Here is a 22,125-nt window from a genome sequence, read left to right as displayed (position 1 = left end):
AGCAAAGCAAGAAGCCATCCAGTACCAAGGCCACTTTCAAAGAAATCAAGGCACAAAATGAGCTGCTAAGAGTGCAGCTATACGACCAATTTCTCAAGGCAACGTCGGCTAAGCAAGAAAGGCTAATGGTAGCATATGATATCAAAGAGGAAAAGATAGTCCTCAGCCATTTCAAACCCAAAATACCGCAGCCTCACTCAGCTGCAGATTTTGTTAGAACAAAACTGGAGGTCATGGCAAAAGACATTCACCCCATGGATCATATAGAGCTACATAAGCAAACGGGGGAAATGGTCTATGCCACACTGGTAAACAGGGCCACAATGGCCCATGAATTAAAAGAATCTCTGAAGAACACCAATACTCAGCTAGACTTAGAGAGAATGTCCTCCACGGCCAAAGATAACAGAATCAAGACACTGGAGGACATTATTGTGGACTTAGGACATGATCCTAAGGATCCTAAGGGTGTGAGGGCCCTTATGAAGAAGAAAGATGATGACATTGCTGCATTAAAGAAGAGACTAAAATTGCTTCCCACTGAGCACCCTCAAACAAGAGAATTGCATAAAGAAAAGGAAGTTGAGGATAAATTGGATCTAATGATGCAGCTGAACCAAAGAGTGATTGATTTGGAAGGGGAGCTAGAAAAAGCACTCCAAGAAAAACAGAGAGAATCAACCTCCCAACCTCCTCAAACTACCCCAACTACTGCAACAACTACAGAGGCAGCAGCGACCCCTGCAACGGCTACAACAACAACAGATGTGGCAGTAGCAACAACAACAGCTCCTGAGGCTAATATAAGCCTAGATGATTTGACCAAAGATGTCAAACAACTGGAACTGTAGGCTACAGAGATCAAACAAGCCAAAGAGAAATTGGAAGAGCTAGAAACTAAGTATGATAGATCCAAAATGACAGTAGCAGAGCAGACCAGAGAGATTAAGGCCCTAAAGGACAAAATAAAGGCCTTAGAGAAGGAGCTAAAATTAGAAAATACTATGGCAGAAATAAAAAAGATTTTGTGGGCCCGGATTGACCACTCCATTACCAAACAGTGGACGTCAATCAAAACAGTGCATGAACAGATGGAATTAATAGGCCAAGCACAATTTGAAAGCCAGAAGGCCAGAACAGCACTAGGGAACAAGCCTGAGCAATCCAACAGGATGATACATTTCCTCAATAATCACACCAAAGAGGAGTTGGCAGCCCTGAATAACAACAACAGAACAGATGCTGTTCTAACAGTTAAAAAACTGCTGACCCTCAGAAATTTTGTGCATACTGTGGAAAGGAAATGTGAGGAAATGCAGGCTGAGGTAGATGACTACAAACTTAGAATGGGAGCATTGCAAAATAAAGGATTTCCCAGCCTATTGACCAGCACAGGAAGGCTGCTCACCCGTGAGCAATATGCCACTAGGATGACAAATTTTATTGAAAACCAAATTACAGCATGCACTAGTACTTCTGAGGAAACAGGACCTCCATCAGGGTAGAGCCTATATGACAAGATTGAAAATTTATTCTATATTGAGCAAGAGATTAATCACTTGTTTGAGGTCCCACCAAATTTTTACAGATATACAGAGGCAGATGAAACTTTGATAAAAATACGAGGACACCAACTGCCCAAGGAAGATTGGTGGCAGGAAATGCTCCAGATTTTGCCTCAATAATTACAGTTTGGTCTATCCTAGTCAGCTTCCGATCAACCAAAGTCAAAAAGAAAAATCAAGACAGCAGGCAAAGCAGCTAAAAGAAGTGACTCAGCATGACATTGCAAAAGCAAGACAAGGCAAAGGAAACGCGCAAATGTGGGTAACACGACTCCAGCCGACTCAATGGGTCACAAAGTCAAAACTTTCTGACAATTTTGGATAGCTAATGCATTGAGCAGTTATTTCAGCATTTACTCTCTCAGCTGTAATTCTTCAAGAGTTGGCACAGTATTTATGAGCCATTAATTCATCAGCTAGATATTTTTATCTAAATTTTGCATATATACCTCCCCTTACAGCGTATTTGGGGTTGGTGATTTTCTCTCTGAGACACTATATTGTATATTTTCAGACAATCTAATGCAAAGGCTAGAGAAGTTCATTATCTCTTGACTGTTTGATGTCTCAATGATGCTCTGCGTGCTGTTACAGAATTCCTATGATGTCTAATGGAACAATAAGTTGTCCTAAACTATGTTTTGTCTTTTCATGTTTATTTAACTCATATATGTGTTTCACTAGCTTAGCAATAGAGAAAAGGAATAGTACAGGAATTGTTCATCTACACCCTATGCTCAGTCTCTATTGTTAAATATGTTTTCTTCAGAATTAATCATAAACATGAATTCTTAATTGCTCATGTTTGTATTTGTTCTATCAATATGAATGTTATTCAGGAATTCTTAAATGCTCCTAAGTAATTTTCCCACTATCCCCCATGTCAGCTTACTGAAAGATCCTTGGTTGCCTTTCACTCCCTGATTTCATCACTTCAAATCACAGATTCAAAAATTTGTTCGACAGACACTTGTCTAGCTCTGTAGCACCACTGTTTCCTCAAAGCAGAGATTTTAAGCAATTAACATCAAGGAATCCATGCCCAATGGCCTAGATTACCCTGCAAAAACATTCTTGTTCTGACTGAAATCACCATCCAGCAAATTCAAAACAAAACCTTGTGCATCATAACTAGCCTAAAAACTCATCAAAAACAAAGTTAAATCAAAAAGAGAGAGCCCTCTCTGGTTACAGGTAGGCTAGGACCTGTGGCCAAAAGATTGGTTAGTGGTTACCTCGACCGTATTCCCTTAGGAGTCAAAGGGAACAACCTGAGCGTTAACATAATTGGCGACTCCACTGGGGACAGAACGAATTTTTCGACTATTGTCTGCTTAAGATAGCTGTTCCAAAATTTGAGCAGTTCCTTGATAATTCTGAAAATATTCTCGAAAATACCAAAAACAAATTCGGAAGTTGGCTCCTAAAAAGAGAACTAGGCATACCAGGTCAGATCCTGACCCAAATCCTCCAGCGGTTTTCGATAATCCTAATTTGATCCCTAGGATTCTTAGGAAGCAAAAGGAACAAGAAGAATTTGTTGACTCTAGCCCTGAGGCAGTTCAGCAAACTTATATCCCAACCCCTGTTAAACCATCAGTTCACCCCTACATAACTCCGTCTTCCCCCTCTTCCTCATCCACTTCTCAAAACATACTATTCACTCCTCTATCCAATACACAAGCTGCTATTGTTGTCCCTATTCTCCCAGTTGTCCCCCTTCTACCTGTTGTCCCATTGATTCTTGTAAATATGGCAAATCGTTATGCCCCCTTACAGTTACCTGGCAATCCTGGGGCTATGCCTCAGGACTACCAAAGTAAAATCACTTATTTTGATGGAACCAGCACATATACTGCCTTACAGCATACCAAGAAAATGCAAGATTACTTTGAAAACTATGAAATAGACAATGATGATGTGAGAATGAAAATTTTTGTTCAAAGTTTAACAGGTGAAGTAAGAACTTGGTTCAGAGCACTTGCTGCAAATTCCATAGCCAACTCGGGTGCTCTTTATCAATCCTTCCTGAACAGATGGGAAAATAAAAAAGACCCTCTACATATTCTATCTGAGTATGACACCATAAGGAGAGGCCCACAAGAGACTGTCCTAGATTATTGTACTAGATTCAACAATGTTTATGATGCCATTCCTCAAAATCTTAGGCCTCCACCTGATTTAGCCTTAATCAAATTCCCGGATGGGTTTGATGCTGATATGGCATATCAACTAAGGGAAAGAGCCTCTGCAACCCTGGTAGACATGCAAAACATAGCTGTAAGTGTAGAGTAAAATCTGATTGCCAAAAGAAATCGGGCAAGAGCTGAAAGAAGAACCACATTTAAGGAAGAACCCTCAGCATTTGAACAAAAGCTAGATGCAATCATCAAAGGCATGGACAGACTCAGGGACAGGGTAGAAACAATAGAAAGAAAATCATCATGGGAAGGTCAGCCAAGTACTGCAAGAAACCCTAATTTTAGAAAGAACCTGTTATCACCTAGAACTGCAGTCACATGTATATAAGTTTTGTCCAAAGTTTCATTGTCAAAAATGGGTGTCAAATGGTTGTTATCCTATGTTTACCACTTAGGGGTCATGTTTTTCAATGATATTAATGAGAATCATTTTCAAAACCGTTAGTCATCCTTCATCGTGATTGAATAAGACATCTCTTATCTCGTATATGTCATGTGTCCTTTTCGCATTTTCGCAGCGCAGTTTGATTGGTTGATTTTGAAGCGCAATAATGTTTTAGCCTTTTCGTAGCGCCAGCCATTTCGCAGCACATGTCGCTAAGTTATAACTGTCTGCGCTACGAAATCGCGGATTCGGGGATTTTGCAGCGCAGATCCTTAAAATGTCATGTCCGGGGATGAGTCATTGTGTCCGGCCGGTTGTTGTCAGTTAATGTACCTTCCAAGCACTTACGAGCTATCATTCCACCAATAGGTTCATAGTCATGCACATTAAGTTTATTTAAACGGTTTTGTCATATATGGTTGTGTCATGATGTTTGTTAATATTGCATGGAGTGGCCAGCTTATATGTTAAGATGTTTGAATTGTAATGAACCCGAGTTTCTTCTCCAAGGGAGCTGCACTTCAAGCGAGCCTGCGTTCTAAAATTTGAACTTGCTTTTTGAGTTGAGGCTGCCGGTGTTTCTCTGTGCAAAAGATTTCAAAGCATAATGGAGAAGAAGGAGCATCAGTCTGGAAGGTGTCAGAGGGCAGAACCCGAAGGATTGGACCTGGCATTGAGGGATGAAGGTGTTAAAAAGGCCTTTAAAGACGTTGGTTGCTGGAGTTTCTGTGAAAAGCTGAAGGGAGGTCACACTCAGGTAACAAAAGAGTTTGCCTTGAATTTTACAGGCTTAAGTTCCAAGGTATCTATGTTAGAATTCCCAGTATCTCCAGAGGCTATTGCTAGTGTAACTGAGATTCCCAGAGGGGGGCAGGAGTGGTTTAAAAATTTCAAATTTGATATGAGCCCCTATAAAGAATTCTTGAAGGAAGCCTATGCAAATGAAGATTTAACCAAGGCTGTGCCTAGAAGTTATGTTAAAGAACACTATGCTATGCTTCTTACCTGTATTCAAAAGTATTTAACTTGTGAGGGCAGATATAACAAAGTTTATTCCTATCATTTTAAGTTGTTGCTGCATTTTACGGGTAAAACATCTATAGACATCCCATTTTACCTGTTTCGAAGCCTCAGCAAGATGTGTGACAAGGTTCAATTGAGAAAGGATGATTGTGAGACCTCACTATTTCATCATGGTCTAGTCAAACTGTTAGTGCTGGATGCTCTGCAAAAAATTGGTAGGGATTGGAATTCTTTCATCTATATGGGCGGTTTCCAGAATAAGACAGGCCTCACCCCACAGCCTGTTAGGGAAAGAGAAGAATCAATGGAAGAACCTACAATAGCTGATCTTAGGAAGGAGGCTAGGGAGAAAAAGAAAGTTAAATCTCAGTTGGACAAACCAGTCAAGTCCTTGGTTATTAAAGAGCCACCTCAGCCACCTCAGTCATCATCAAAGGAAAAGGTCAAGCACAAGAAAGATGTACATGGATCAGCTGTGTCCGAAAGAGCATCAAGAGTTAAAACAAGGGGTCAATTAAGCAAGGAGAAAGGTAAATTAGTAGCTGTTGAGGAAAGTCCAATTTCAAAAGCCAGCTTAAGTGATTTACTTGAGGCAATTGAATTTGAGCAGGAAGAACCAGTGCATCTTGAACCTATGCATATTGACTTGACTCAATCATCTCCTGAGAGCACTAAGAAATCAAAAGCTTCGAAGAGATTAAGGTTTGATGAGCCTAGTGAGGAGTTTATGTTCAAACCACGAAGGCCAGTTACAAGGAAACAAGTTAGAGAAGCTGAGAAAGTGCATAAAGAAGAGAAAGCTGTAAAGATGCCCAGAACGGAGGTAATTGAAGTATTGACCAAAACAGTGGAGGCAGTCAAGCATAAAGACAAGAACAGAAAGGTTATTATTACCCAAGGAGGAAATGTTATAGCCATAAAGAACCAAGCGGGAGCAGCAAAAGATGAAGTTGTCCAGGTAAAGAATGTTAATGAAGTTGCCCAGGTGAAGAAGGTTACTAAGGAGCTTGCAGTTAGATATGCCAACTACCGAAGAGCTGTGTTAAAAGGTAGCAAAAATCTAGTGGGTCAGGCAGATTCAATGGCTGATGTGTATACATGGACGGTTCCAGCCCTCAAGCAAGCTAAACTCAGCAGAAAGATGAACATGAGCCTGAGAGCTGAAAATAAAGCCTTAAAGAAGGAGGTTGCAAATTTGAAGATACAGCTAGGTCAACTAGCTCACTGATTTGAAGAAAAAGGTGATATTCTTAGTTTTGGTCAATTTTGTTTAAGCTCCCCTATTTTGAAAGTCACCTAAGTCTTTGACACCTGTAGAAGAAGTTTGAAGAGTCACAAGTTCAAGCACAAGATGCTTTAGTTCAAATATACTCTGTTTTAGCAAAAACAGCAGTTTCGTAGCGCGCTACGAAACTGCTGTAGGTGCTGTTTTGTGATGAAAACAAAGAGTTTAATGATGAGGTCAGCAAATTTTTGAAGAAAATGCCTCAAGAACATGAGGGAGACCATACAAGACTATCCTGGCTATTCAGAGAATGACAGGTGTGCGTTTTGGAGAAAAGGTGAAATATTTTGTTTTTAGCTAAAGCTTTGTTAAAGGTACTTTATGACCGAATTGTTAGGGTTCTGGTAGGGTTACCGGAGTTTTTGGTTTGTACACCTGTTCAGACCGCAAGGCTTCCAGCTCATGGGGAATATGGTGATATGCGTTGTTTTTGAAGAATTAAAGAGCTGGGAACATGTTCTTTAAGTAGTGAAGAATGATGGGAGACAAGGACCGTGGAAACAGGGCACTTATCTTAATTGATTAATGAGCCATCTACGCAGCCAGTATCCAAAGCCAGCTCGTTCAGTGTATTCTCCTCCAACATATCTCGGCCAAAACAGAAAATATACAAGTGTCAAGGATCAGAAAGTCATCATGCCACGAGGAGGACAGATTTTGAGTTTTGATTAAATTAGGACTCTTTGTAATTACAGTTCAGTACTTATGTATTTAATGAGTTAGTTAAACAGAAGATAGGAGTAGTTAATAGCAACCTTCGAGCTCCCCTCATGCTGGAGGAGGAAGCTCAAGGTGGTTAAGAATGTATTCCTATATATAGATCAGACTTGGATGTAATTGGGGTTGGATGTTTTTGAGAAACAAAGTTTATTTTGGCTTGTGTAAAAACTTATTTTAGTAATACAAATGGCTGCTTTTTCTTCTCAGGATTCATACATTGTTTCAGATGCTCAAGATATATGTGTTTTGTTTTATCCTTTATGTTTTACAGCTGTATAAATACACAATCACTCAGAATTCACATTGTTGCTCTGACTTCCTGTGTGTATTTGTAAGTTGAGGTTTATTTGAGAGGTGTCTTGAGTGTTTAAACATTACATGCCCTGACTTCTATGAATGAGTGGTCTTATAGTTTGCTGAGATAATGATTAACTCCATGAGCCCAATGGAAATCTTTGTAAGGTCTGTCCAGCCAATTTATATGTTAAATTTACTTTGCAAGAGTTAGCCATCTCATCAATATTTAAAATCAATAACCCTTTGAGAGAGCCCTCTCAGGCTAAGGAGGCTAAGCCTTAGTCAAAAGTCTGGTTTGAAATAGTTACACAGAGTCTAACTGATTAGCAGCCTTCAGTACCTGATTTTGTGATAACAGAACCAAAATCAAAATGTTGGAAGGGCTGATCCTGACCAACATATTAGACCTTCGTTTCAAGAAAATTATGTTGAGGCTTCAACATCTAGCGAACCAACCGAGGATCCTCACATCAACCTAATGGGTCTAGATAGTGAACATCAGGTCTTTTTAACGCAAGAAGATCAAGAGGTTTATAATCATAATCAATTTCAAACTAAAACAGGAGAATCATTTGATTTTAGAGAAGGTTATGATGCAGCAGTATATGAGGTACATAAACAGTATAAAGTAAGGAGTAGAACTATAGATGTACCTGAACCTCTTAAACCAAAGGACAGTAAGCAGCCAAAAGGGACTAAGGACAAGACTGTTGTCCCAAAATCTGCTGATAACACAAACCCCAATACCACAAAAGTCACTGTGGAGGATATCTCAGAACAACAGCCCTCTGAAAACCACCCAGCCCCACCTCATCCTTCAAATGCGGGTTCAAACACCATCCCTGAAAATAAATATGGTACCAATTTCACTCAAAATCATACCAATCATGAAGAAAGGATTACTGAAAATCTGGCTGAAAAGGAAAAACCTGTTGTACTTATTGCTAAGACTCAAATGGAGAAGCCCTTTAATTTGGAAACAGAAATAAGTAAGCTAAAGATATCTGTCCCTCTCTCTGAACTAGCTAAACACGAAGTGTATAGACAACAGATCAATCGCTCACTCCAAATATCAGACAATAAGGATGCTGTGAATGTTCTAGATGATCAACCTGAGTTACTGTTTGGTCCTGAGGTCAATGGAAAAATAGTGAATGGAGGGGTTCCACCCTTCTATGTAAGTCTAAACATCCATGACAAGGTTTTACATAATGCAATGTTTGATTCTGGGGCCTCACACAACTTAATGCCCAAATCTGTAATGGAAAAACTAGACTTAGATATCACAAGACCTTACAAAGATCTATTCTCATTTGATTCAAGCCAAGTTAGGTGCCTGGGCTTGATTAACGATTTGTGTGTCTCCATGGTCCAATACCCAACCAAAACAATTTTGATGGATGTGGTGGTAGCTGACATACCTCCCAAGCATGGTATGCTCTTGTCGAGATCCTGGGGGGCTAAGCTCCAAGGATCTTTGCAGTTAGACATGTCCTACGCTACCATTGCAGTCTTTGGGCAGCCAAAGAGGTTATACCGCGAAACCTTAATGAAATATGTGGTGAGCAGTCAAGAGAAGCCCCAAAACTTTCCAATTTATTCAATACACTCTGACATGGATTCATTTATTCTCTATAATGCTGACATGTGCAGCAGGGCTTATCCTGAACTATTAATGGCAGCACAGGTAGAGGAATTGAATGAACAATTTGCCTCCCAAGACCAAAAGACTTTTGGTATAACTGATATTACAAAGCAGCATGATGTATCAAGTAACTTGCAAGAAACCAATCTGCCCATGACCCAACTCTCTAAGAGTCTCAATACAAATCTTGACCATGAAACTCTATGGTATCTAGAATTTGATGGTTCTGTAAACAAATTAGGAGCTGGAGCAGGAGTCTGGATTCACAATATGCAGAATGACCGAGCTGAAGGTCATGCATATAGGCTAAATTTTCAATGCACAAATAATATGGCTGAGTATGAAGCCCTTCTGTTAGGTCTCAAACTCATAAAAAACTTAGGTGCAACCAAAATTTCAGTCTTAGGAGATTCAGATTTGATCATACAACAGATGAAAGGAAACTTTATCACAAATGATCTAAGGTTAAGAGCTTATAAAGGAGCAGCTATCCAAGTACTTGATACCTTCTCAGAATCTCAGTTAACTAAAATTTCTAGAGAGCTCAATTTACATGCTCATAGCTTGGCAACTTTTGCCAGCACTTGCAAGCTACCTTTCAAACCCAATCACACTTTCACTGCTGAAATCAAACATAGGCCTGCAGTCCCGGATAACATCAAGAATTGGCAAGTCTTTGAGAGTGACACACAAATAAACAACTTCCTCACTCTAAAAGAAGAATTTTCCAGCATCAACATTGATACTAGCACTATGAATGATCAACCGCAGGCTCACACAGCCAAGCAAAATATATCAGCTGAAACAACAAATTTGGTTTTGAACCCTACCACCTTTAACAACGAAAATATACAAGAATTGAGGCAAATAGATGTAGATGAAATAGCTGAAACAGAAGCCGAGGTAATTGAGTTAAAGGATAATTTTTTGCCCACAGGTTTAACCCCTTTGGAGGATCTATTTGATTCAAATGATATCTCAAGAAAACCAAAAATGCAACCACTGAATGCTGAAATTGAAGATTGTAACATTGGAACCACAGAAAATCCCAAAATGATAAAATTATCTAAAGCATTACCAGCTGATCAGAAATTGAAATACACTGAGTTATTTAAAGAGTTCCAAGATGTCTTTTCCTGGAGTTATGAGGACCTTAAGTCCTATGATACCTCAGTCATCCAGCACACCATACCTTTAAAAGAAAACCAAAAACCTTTTAAACAAAAGCTTAGAAGAGTGAACCCTGTACTCCTTCCCCTCATTGAAAAGGAAGTGAAACGTATGTATGAAGCTGGAATCATTGCTCCAATCAGGTTTTCAGAGTGGATTTCAAATTTGGTCCCCACTAGGAAGAAGACGGGAGAGATTAGATTGTGTGTTGACCTAAGGAATTTAAACAAAGTCTCTCTCAAAGACCATTACCCCTTACCAAAAATGGATCATATCCTACAAAGGGTAGTGGGAGCCTCTAGGATCTCATTATTAGATGGATTCTCTGGATTCAATCAGATTTTAGTACACCTAGATGATCAAGATAAAACTGCTTTCACAACACCTTGGGGAACTTTCAAATATGTCAAAATGCCTTTTGGGCTTAAGAACGCAAGGGCCACATTTCAAAGAGCAATGGATATAGCCTTTGCCAAAGAAATCCATGATTTTCTGGTGATCTACTTGGATGATCTTACTGCCTTTTCAAAATCAGACCAAGAACACTTAGAGCATCTGAGGCAGGTTTTCTTAATTTGTAGAAAATATGGTATATCTTTGAATCCAAAGAAATCACTATTTGGCCTAGAAGAAGGTAAACTCTTAGGGCATATAATTTCAAAATATGGTATTAGAATTGATCCGGACAGAATTCAAGCTATCCTTCAGGTCCCTCATCCAAGAAATATCAAAGAATTGCAAGGTTTTTTAGGTAAGATTAATTTCTTGAGAAGATTCATCCCTAATTTGGCCGAGCTAATAAGATTGTTAAATAATATGTTGAAGAAGGATTCCAAGGTCAAATGGACCATGGAAGCCAAGCAAGCCTTTGAGGACATCAAAAGAGCATTGACAAACACACCAGTCCTAACAAGTCCTAGGTTTGATAGAGACTTCATCATTTTCTCCTTTGCATCTGAGCATACAATTGCTGCAGTCCTGTTACAAAGGGATGACCAGGGCTGTGAAAAACCTATTGCATTCTTTAGTAGAGCCCTTAGAGATGCTCCCTTGAAATATCAGATTATGGAAAAGCAAGCCTATGCACTGGTAAAAGCCATCAAAGACTTTAGAATCTATATTCTGTACTCTCATATAATTGCCTATGTCCCTAATGCAGTGGTTAAGGACATCTTGACCCAAGAAGGAATTGAAGGCAAAAGGGGCAAATGGATTGCCAACATCTTAGAATATGACATTGAAATCAAGCCTACCAAACTTATAAAAGGACAAGGTCTAGCCAAGCTGATGACTGAAACTAATTTCCAAGCCCTTGACATTAATGAACTGGACAACGAACAGGAGATGGCGACTCCACAGATCAACCAAGCCTTTTTGCAATCTCCCTGGTATGCTGATATATGTTTTGTATTATTAAACCTGCAAGCTCCTCCAAGGTTGTCCCGTACTAAGAAAAGGTTCTTGAAAATGAAAGAATCAAAGTTTTGTATCATAGACAATGTTTTGTTTTGGAGAAATCGTGAAGGAATCTTACTTAAATTCCTAAATTTGGATGAAACTAACAATGTCCTCAAGGAATTTCATGCAGGTGACTGTGGAGGACATCTATACTGGAAATCCACAGCTGATAAAATCCTAAGGGCTGGTTTTTATTGGCCCTCCTTGTTTACTGATGTAAGAAAATTTGTAATGTCCTGTCACAAATGCCAAATCTTTGAAGGCAAAAGAAAGTTGTTGCCTTTACCACTCAAACCTATTTCAACTGAGAGACCATTCTAGCAATGGGGTTTAGACTTCATTGGTGAAATCCACCCTTCATCCTCTGGCCAGCACAGGTGGATTCTGACTGCTACAGACTATTTTACCAAATGGATAGAAGCCATCCCTTGTAGGCAAGCCAATGACTCCATTATTATACAATTTCTAGAAACCAACATCTTGTCCAGGTTTGGCTGTCCTGATAAAATTATTACAGATAATGCTGCTGCTTTCAAGTCCAAAAAAATGATCAACTTTTGCCATAAATATCATATCACCCTGGGACATTCCACAGCTTACTACCCACAGGGTAATGGCCTAGCTGAGTCCTCCAATAAAAGCCTCATCAACATCATCAAGAAAGTTTTGGAGGAAAACAAAAAGAATTGGCATAAAAAACTGGTAAATGCATTATGGGTAGACAGTCTGACCACCAAGAGATCCATTGGCACAAGCCCATATGAACTAGTTTACGGAATGGAAGAAAGATTTACTTCATCCTTGGGGGTCCCTGTAATGAAGTTACTGCAGGAGACACAAGCTGAACCAAATCACATTCAAAGAAGGATCAACCAGACAATTCACCTACAACAAACAAGAGAGGAAGTCTATTAGAGAACCCAAGTGCTGCAGGACAAACTCAAGAAAATATTTGACAAAAGAACCAAAGCTGAAGACTTCTTCATAGGAAGTAAAGTGTTGAGATGGGATTCCAGGAGAGAGGATAAAGGAAAACATGGAAAGTTTGATTTCTTATGGAAAGGACCCTATGTCATTTGTGCTGTACAAGGTAATAACACTTATTTTCTAAAGAGTATGGATGGCTCGAACACTGAGGAAGGCCCTATCAATGGGAGGATGCTCAAGCATTATTTTGACTCCCTTTGATGAAACGCTGCACAGCCATATATTGTACATAAATATTTATATTTTCAGTATTTCCATTTGCAGCGGATAAATAAGAGACCAAGTGGATCTAATTTTGAGAAAGATCAGGGTACTACACCATTTTTGATACATATTTTGATCCCATCACTGAAAAACAAGAGAAAGTTCTTAGGAACTACCAAGGTGATGAAGAACACTCAGAGAAACAAGCAAAAACAGGGTTGTAATTTCACAACAAATCAGCTGCCAGGATATCTTATACAAGTTTCTAAAGAGTCAGATGGGTGATCTTTAAACAAAAGAAGAGAAGAATTCAGGCTGCAGCAAGATTAAAAAATAAGGCAGTCTGACCTGCTGTTCTTGACTTTTCATCTGGAAAAGTCATCCCCAAGTGGAGCCACTGTTAGTCTCCTATACCAATAGGGTCTCATTTTTCATGATTGACAGTGGAAGTGCCAAAAATGTTCATCTTTGGTGATACAAAGGTTCCATCTTTTGTGAAAGAAGCAGAAAGTTAAAAAATGTAAAGAGGGTATGCCTTAAAAGAATAATCAAAAGGCCAGAAAATGAATAGGTCAGAAAAAATAATTGAAATGAACCCCAAAGAAAGACCAGGAAAGTGGCCAGCCAAGACGCCACTGCTATCTTGATGGATGACCCAACAGTTCAAGCTGGGCCATACCATGTTTTAAATTGCCTGTTTTAGACTAGAGAATGAATACCTATTCAAATAGCTCAAGCTTGACAGATGATTAGTTGGATAGAGAAAGGGACGAGCCCAATTGCTTAATCTGGGCCGTTGGAAGACATAAGGGTAGACTTAGACAGGAGGGTAGCAAAAAGAAAAGAGGATTATCAGGGTTTGCAAGGCTAAGTGCACCCATAAAAAAGAAGAAAAGATGCTAGGCCTATTAGGCAGGGTAGGTAGTTGGAGGTTGCAGAAACAAGGTCTGGCCACATGGCATATGGAAAATTATATCTGATCTCTCCAATAAGAGAAAGGCTAGAACAATGGTCTATTTGGCAAAACTATCAAAGCATGTCTAACTTCCCTCATTTCCCTTTAAACGATTTCTTACTAACATTCCCTTGAGGACTTTAGGATCTGCCTAAATAGTCCTCCCTGCACTTCTCCTTTGTGGAAGACATTGCAAGTTGTCACCTTCCTTTTCAAAAGGAAGCCACATTTCTTGTGTAAAGTCATCACTTCACACTCCATCCATCTCTAGTTTCCCACTGCACCACCCATACCCATATTAACTTCTAACCCTATTATATAGCCTCCTAAGTCCATCCCCACCCCTATTTCTTACAAAAAACTATAGAAAATTCCCAATAAATATATATTAAATATCCCCCCCTTTAGCATTATAGCTAAATAATATGTCATGGGAGACATTAGTCCATCTGGGACTATAGTCAACCCTTCCGAGTCCTTACCCCGGAATTAATCTAACCCCTGGTTAAATTAATAGCCTATTCCTAAACCATAGTTCATCCAAAAACCCTTGCAAAAGTATTTACCCCCTCAAAGTTAAAACCCAATGTTTTGACAAAAATGGATAAAAACCTTTATTATGTGTTATGGCGCCATCGCATGCGTTGATTTAAAATAATGAAACCCATCCGACCAAGGTTATGGGCCCGTGCCATTAAAATATTAATTTAATTTTGGGTGGGTCTCGTTTCCAAACCTGCATGCCACATTGCTGCGCCCCGCCAACCATTGATCTCCCGCCATGCTTGATCCAATGGTGGGCGAGCGATATGGGCCCCGGATGTGCCGACATTTAACGTCCGGGGGATGGGCGGTATTGCCACTGTACCCCCACCACGTGTCGGTAGTCCGGGGTGTTCGGAGCCCTACCCCCCGAAACCACCTTTCCCCAAAGGCGGTGCGGGGAAACCGGAAACCGCCTCCTGCAAACTGCCGCGCCCGTAACGTCAGCACGACGTCATGCCCGGGCCCCCGCCACTTTCCCACGTCATCCGCCACTTCGTCCTGCCGCTCCCGCATTCCCCCATCGTGTCCCGCCAAGCTATCATCCTAGTCAGCGTCCGCGTCACCATCCGTACCCGCAGCCCGCTGATGACGTCATGCTGACAGCATCGCAAAAAAGCGCCAAAAGCACATATGCAGCAAATTTGTTATTAAAAAGGCCAAAAGTGACCGTTTTGTGTCATTTTCACGATACAACTCAGCTGCGTCATTTCGCTGGTCACCTCCAACTAACTCCAGAGCTCAAATTCATTGTTGCGGATGCTGCCACTTGCCAATTCAACGGCATTCTCCGTCTGCTCATCAATTCGACGACCCTCGACATTGGCTAAACCAGGTATTTGCCAAAACCAACCGTTTTCCTGTGTTCTTCCCATTATCTGCAAATTTTCCACTGAATTGCCTAAGAACTCCTAAATTAATGGTGTTGGCTAGTTAATGATTAGCCTAATAAGATCTGAAGCACCCTCTGTTCAAAATTTCACTGTTGCACAGTCATTCTCGGGATTGAATTTGACTTACTCTCCCAACTGCCCGACATTGTTCCCTTTTGCCAAGTGTTTAATTTAAAGACCTCATCACACCAGGTTATAATCCTGCTTTCCTCTGCAAATTTCCCTTTCTGAGAATTCACAAAAGAAACCAAAGTTCAGTCAATTTTTTCAAGTTACTCCTTTTCAAAAGGCAAATTTGGCCCCAGTTGCACTCATTTTGCCACCTCACTTCTAAGCCTCATAAGCTATCAGATTCAGATTGTTATAATAAGAAACTGCATCCTATAGTCAACTCCTGATAATTCTACAAATGGCTACATCATCAGCTCTCAGTGTCACTCCCATAAATCCACCTAACAAAGAGCTTGAAGCCATGCCTCTTGCTGACAGAGATTACCTTATCCAGGATCTTTTGGGTGACAGGAACCATTTACAGACCTTCTGCCAATTGAGAGACAGCTTTTTGAACAACAATGACACATATGGGATATGGGAGTCCAATCTGCCTTACTACTTCCTGCCATCTGTTAATATATTTCCAGAAATCATCCGCCTATGTGCTGAGAATTATGATCCTACTCAGAGAACCGTCAAGTCTCCATCTGGGAGCATACTTTTCCACATCAATCCTGAGTCCATCAACCAAATACTCAATTTCAAGCAGACTCAGCTGCTATTTCCCTTCTCCATGAACTATTTGGTAGATGCAGGTGCCAAACTTTCCACTGCTGACATTGAAAAGATCACCAAAACATTCATGAGGGCAGACCGCCAGCCTACAGGGCCACCTCCTTTCTTATATGTCCATTTCACTGATGTAGGCAGGCTCCTAGTTGATATTATCTCTTATGTGCTTGGCTTCAAAACCAGTGAGCACATTGATGAGACGGTGCTGGTATTTTTAGCTGCATATAGCCCAGGCCAGTCTCCTGCTTACAAATATAACTTTGCCAAGTTTATAGCCAATAAAATACATGACCAGCTCTTGAAAGTGGATAGGGAGGGTGTGTTCAAATATTCATCATATATCTACCACTTATTCATGTATTACCAGTTTGAAGTCTTTCAATGCCCCATCAAGAAACTGGTTTCCAGGGGAGAGAAGAGGTTTGTTATCTTCTGGTCATCAGTTTTCCACCAAGTTCAAGATTCACCATATTCTTACTGTGAGTTTGTTGACCAATTTGTTTACCCAGTCTCTTGCCTCTTGATGAGATCTCCTCCTCCCAGACTATCATTTGAGATCCAGAAAACTCTGCAGCTATCCAAGAATTATAAAATAGGTGATTGGTACCTATATCAAAACCATACAGTCATCAGGATTTATGGCTATGAGATTTGTCCATATAGGCTCCCAAGATATGTACCCATGAGATTGTTCGCCTTGGAATATTATAGGCAACTCATTAGTTCTGACCTCACCCACTTTCATAGTGCCAAGAAGAAAGCCCACCTCAAGTTCAAAGACCATATGGGCCCCTTTATCATGAATAAAAAAGAGGGTTGGCAAGAGGCTGATCAAATTCTCAGAGATAAATATAAACTAAAGAGAAGCTTCTGGTGGGTCCCTTATGACCCCGAAGGCTTCATCAGTACTAGAAGAGTCAAATACAGCCTACTAGGATATGATCACTATCCACAAATTGAGCAGTATGCCAACCAAGATGAATGGTTGCAAGGCACATTAGTTGAGGAACTAACTCAAGAAGTAATAATGGAAAAAAATGTCAAGGATTTAGAAAAAACTCTTAACTTAGATTATGTGCAGCAGGTAACTTTCAAACAGCCACACAAAATTGGGGAAGGCACATCCACTGCTGCAACCGCACCAGCCACCCAAGGGCCATCTACATCAGCAACAGCCACAGAGAAGGGAAAGGGGATAATGGGTGCAGAAAAAGAAATAGTAACAGAGAAGCATGCCTCCTCAATTAGGTAGCAGCAAGAACAAACTCCTCCACTACAAACAGAGGCACCAACAGTGTCTGCCTTACAGACCCCTGCACATGAGGAGAGAGGCAAGAAACAAGACCGAGAGGAGTCTACACTGGCTAGTGGGTCCACTCAGGAACCCGAAGCCAAAAGGCAAAGGGTTGATTCTCCAATCATAGAAGAAGTCAGTGAAGAGATCCTTGAGAGCCCAAGGAAAGAAAAATAAGATAGCCGGCAGACAGCCACAAGCTCTTTTCAACAAGAGCAGGAAAGACAACATGGCATGGAGGTGTCCTCCTCCACACAGCAAAGCAAGAAGCCATCCGGTACCAAGGCCACTTTCAAAGAAATCAAGGCACAAAATGAGCTGCTAAGAGTGCAGCTATACGACCAATTTCTCAAGGCAACGCCGACTAAGCAAGAAAGGCTAATGGCAGCATATGATATCAAAGAGGAAAAGATAGTCCTCAGCCATTTCAAACCCAAAATACCGCAGCCTCACTCAGCTGCAGATTTTGTTAGAACAAAACTGGAGGTCATGGCAAAAGACATTCACCCCATGGATCAGATAGAGCTACATAAGCAAATGGGGGAAATGGTCTATGCCACACTGGTAGACAGGGCCACAATGGCCCATGAATTAAAAGAATCTCTGAAGAACACCAATACTCAGCTAGACTTAGAGAGAATGTCCTCCACGGCCAAAGATAACAGAATCAAGACACTGGAGGACATTATTGTGGACTTAGGACATTATCCTAAGGATCCTAAGGGTGTAAGGGCCCTTATGAAGAAGAAAGATGATGACATTGCTGCATTAAAGAAGAGACTAAAATTGCTTCCTACTGAGCACCCTCAAACAGGAGAATTGCATAAAGAAAATGAAGCTGACGATCAATTGGATCTAATGATGCAGCTGAACCAAAGAGTGATTGATTTGGAAGGGGAGCTAGAAAAAGCACTCCAAGAAAAACAGGGAGAATCAACCTCCCAACCTCCTCAAACTACCCCAACTACTGCAACAACTACAGAGGCAGCAACAACCCCTGCAACGGCTACAACAACAACAGATGCGGCAGCAGCAACAACAACAGCTCCTGAGGCTAATATAAGCCTAGATGATTTGACCAAAGTTGTCAAAGAACTGGAGCTATAGGCTACAGAGATCAAACAAGCCAAAGAGAAATTGGCAGAGCTAGAAACTAAGTATGATAGATCCAAAATGACAGTAGCAGAGCAGAACAGAGAGATTAAGGCCCTAAAGGACAAAATAAAGGCCTTAGAGAAGGAGCTAAAATTAGAAAATACTCTGGCAGAAATAAAAAAGATTTTGTGGGCCCGGATTGACCACTCCATTACCAAACAGTGGAAGTCAATAAAAACAGTGCATGAACAGATGGAATTAATAGGCCAAGCACAATTTGAAAGCCAGAAGTCCAGAACAGCACTAGGGAACAAGCCTGAGCAAGCCAACAGGATGATACATTTCCTCAATAATCACACCAAAGAGGAGTTGGCAGCCCTGAATATCACCAACAGAACAGATGCTGTTCTAACATTTAAAAAAGTGCTGACCCTCAGAAATTTTGTGCAGACTATGGAAAGGAAATGTCAAGAAATGCAGGCTGAGGTAGATGACTACAAACTTAGAATGGGAGCATTGCAAAATAAAGATTGCCCAGCCTATTGACCAGCACAGGAAGGCTGCTCACCCGTGAGCAATATGCCACTAGGATGACAATTTTTATTGAAAATCAAATTACAGCATCCACCAGTACTTCTGAGGAAATAGGACCTCCATCAGGGCAGAGCCTATATGACAAGCTTGAAAATTTATTCTACATTGAGCATGAGATTAATCACTTGTTTGAGGTCCCACCAAATTTTTACAGATATACAGAGGCAGATGAAACTTTGATAAAAATACGAAGACACCAACTGCCCAAGGAAGATTGGTGGCAGGCAATGCTCCAGATTTTGCCTCAATAATCTCAGTTTGGTCTATCCTAGTCAGCTTCCGGTCAACCAAAGTCAAAAAGCAAAATCAGGACAGCAGGCAAAGCGGCTAAAAGAAGTGACTCAGCATGACATTGCGACAGCAAGCCAAGGCAAAGGAAACGCGCAAATGTGGGTAACACGGCTCCAGCCGACTCAATGGGTCACAAAGTCAAAACTTTCTGACAATTTTGGACAGCTAATGCACTGAGCAGTTATTTCAGCATTTACTCTCTCAGCTGTGATTCTTCAGGAGTTGGCACAGTGTTTATGAGCCATTAATTCATCACCTAGATATTTTTATCTAAATTTTGTATATATACCTCCCCTTACAGCGTATTTGGGGTTGGTGATTTTCTCTCTGAGACACTATATTGTATATTTTCAGACAATCTAATGCAAAGGCTGGAGAAGTTCATTATCTCTTGACTGTTTGATGTTTCAATGATGCTCTGCGTGCTGTTACAGAATTCCTGTGGTGTCTAATGGAACAATAAGTTGTCCTAAACTATGTTTTGTCTTTTCATGTTTATTTAACTCATATATGTGTTTCACTAGCTTAGCAATAGAGAAAAGGAATAGTACAGGAATTGTTCATCTACACCCTATGCTCAGTCTCTATTGTTAAATATGTTTTCTTCAGAATTAATCATAAACATGAATTCTTAATTGCTCATGTTTGTATTTGTTCTATCAATATGAATGTTATTCAGGAATTCTTAAATGCTCCTAAGTAATTTTCCCACTATCCCCCATGTCAGCTTACTGAAAGATCCTTGGTTGCCTTTCACTCCATGATTTCATCACTTCAAATCACAGATTCGAAAATTTGTTCCACAGACACTTGTTTGGCTTTGTAGCACCACTGTTTCCTCAAAGCAGAGATTTTAAGCAATTAAACATCAAGGACTCCATGCCCAATGGCCTAGATCACCCTGCAAAAACATTCGTGTTCTGACTGAAATCACCATCCAACAAATTCAAAACAAAACCTTGTGCATCATAACTAGCCTAAAAACTCATCAAAAACAAAGTTAAATCAGAAAGAGAGAGCCCTCTCTGGTTACAGGTAGGCTAGGACCTGTGGCCAAAAGATTGGTTAGTGGTTACCTCGGCCTTATTCCCTTAGGAGTCAAAGGGAACAACCTGAGCGTTAACAACATGGTCCATTATTGTTTTCATATGTCGATTTAAAGTAATGGTATAGAAATATTAATTTCTATCTCTCGTATGACAAATCTAGTGCCCAATCAAAAAATTAACCAATTTCATCCCAGATTAAGGTGGATGAAAAATAAACTTCCTAAACAAGGCTCGGGTCTGAACTCTAAATTTCTGTGGATTATTCGTTTCTTACGGCATGGAACTAAGGAAGCCCCAAAACCCAGCAAGAAATAATTGAAGATATGAGTGCATAATAAGAGTATGAAAACTACAAAGAATGATTCATTATTTCATGGTTTATAATAAAATGTATATTTTTTTAATTATATATATAATAAAATTTTAAAATTATATTATAAATTAGATAAAAACAAATATAATTAATATTTTAATAATATTTTTAAACAATTTCCATGTAGCTATCTAAAATAAAATTATAATCTATAGTTTAAAAACTATTAACAATAACCTTTCATAATTTCTCAAAAACCAATTCAAAATCATTTTTATCATAAAAATGGCCTAATTTGAAAATTTATATAAAATTAAATAAAATAGGAAATCCTATTTTTAAAATATTAACAATCCACTCAAACTGACCACTTCAATATTTTTTATTATAAATTATTAAATTTTTACTATAAACTTAATTTTTTTTAATAGTAAATGGTTTATTATATTAATAAAAAATATAAATTATTATGTAAATGTGTATCTATTTCAAAATAAATTTTCAAAAAATTTAATTTAATTATTAAGGGGATTTAATTTCAATGAAATATATCATATATATTTGTAGTAGTATTTACAATTAAAACTTGATTTAGTTATGTTTTTTTAATTGATTTATTTCAAATTAATTAATTAAAGAAAATGTCATATCAACACATGTCATATTAGACGTGGTATTGATAAATTATTGTATTAACCTATGGTATTGTAATAAAAGCTACTTACAAGTTAAAATTTCCATAATAAAAAAAAAGTGAATCTCTATAATTAAGAATATTGTTTTAGTCCTATATTAATTATTTTTATAAATAATAATAATAATAATAATAATCTAAAATAAAATTACAGTTTAGTTAATTTTTATCAAATTTTTAAAGTAAGCAATTTGAGATGCATTATAGAGTAAGGATTTAGATTTCTCACAGCTTTTATCAACCACTTAATTTGTATAACTACACTATTAATAATAACAACTAAAATCCTATATAAGTATAAAACATTTTAATAAATTTCCATAAATGAATTTAATTTTTTAATAAAAAATAATTATTTTTTTATCTTTTTCTATTTTTTTAAATATTACTTAAATTCATTGACAAAAATTATTTTATTCTATATAATTATAAAATAATGTTTAAATTTAACACACTCTGTGTGTGTGTATATATATATATATATATATATATATATATATATATATATATTTGATTTTGCTTAATTAAGAGTTTGTTTTCTTGAGTTAATGGCCTAAGACCTAAAGATATCTAAGGTGAAGCCAAATGAAAACCTATCCCCTTCAAAATCACCCACCACTAATTCCAAGTGATATGGTTTTACTCTCCCTAGATCATTTCCCTACTGGGATTGTTAAA

The sequence above is a fragment of the Pinus tabuliformis genome, chromosome 4_2 (genome assembly GCF_031772625.1).
Source record: "Pinus tabuliformis cultivar Carrire ecotype Pingquan chromosome 4_2, CPIR1, whole genome shotgun sequence".
Taxonomy (NCBI): Eukaryota; Viridiplantae; Streptophyta; class Pinopsida; order Pinales; family Pinaceae; genus Pinus; species Pinus tabuliformis.
Note: the sequence above shows the minus strand (reverse complement) of the source record.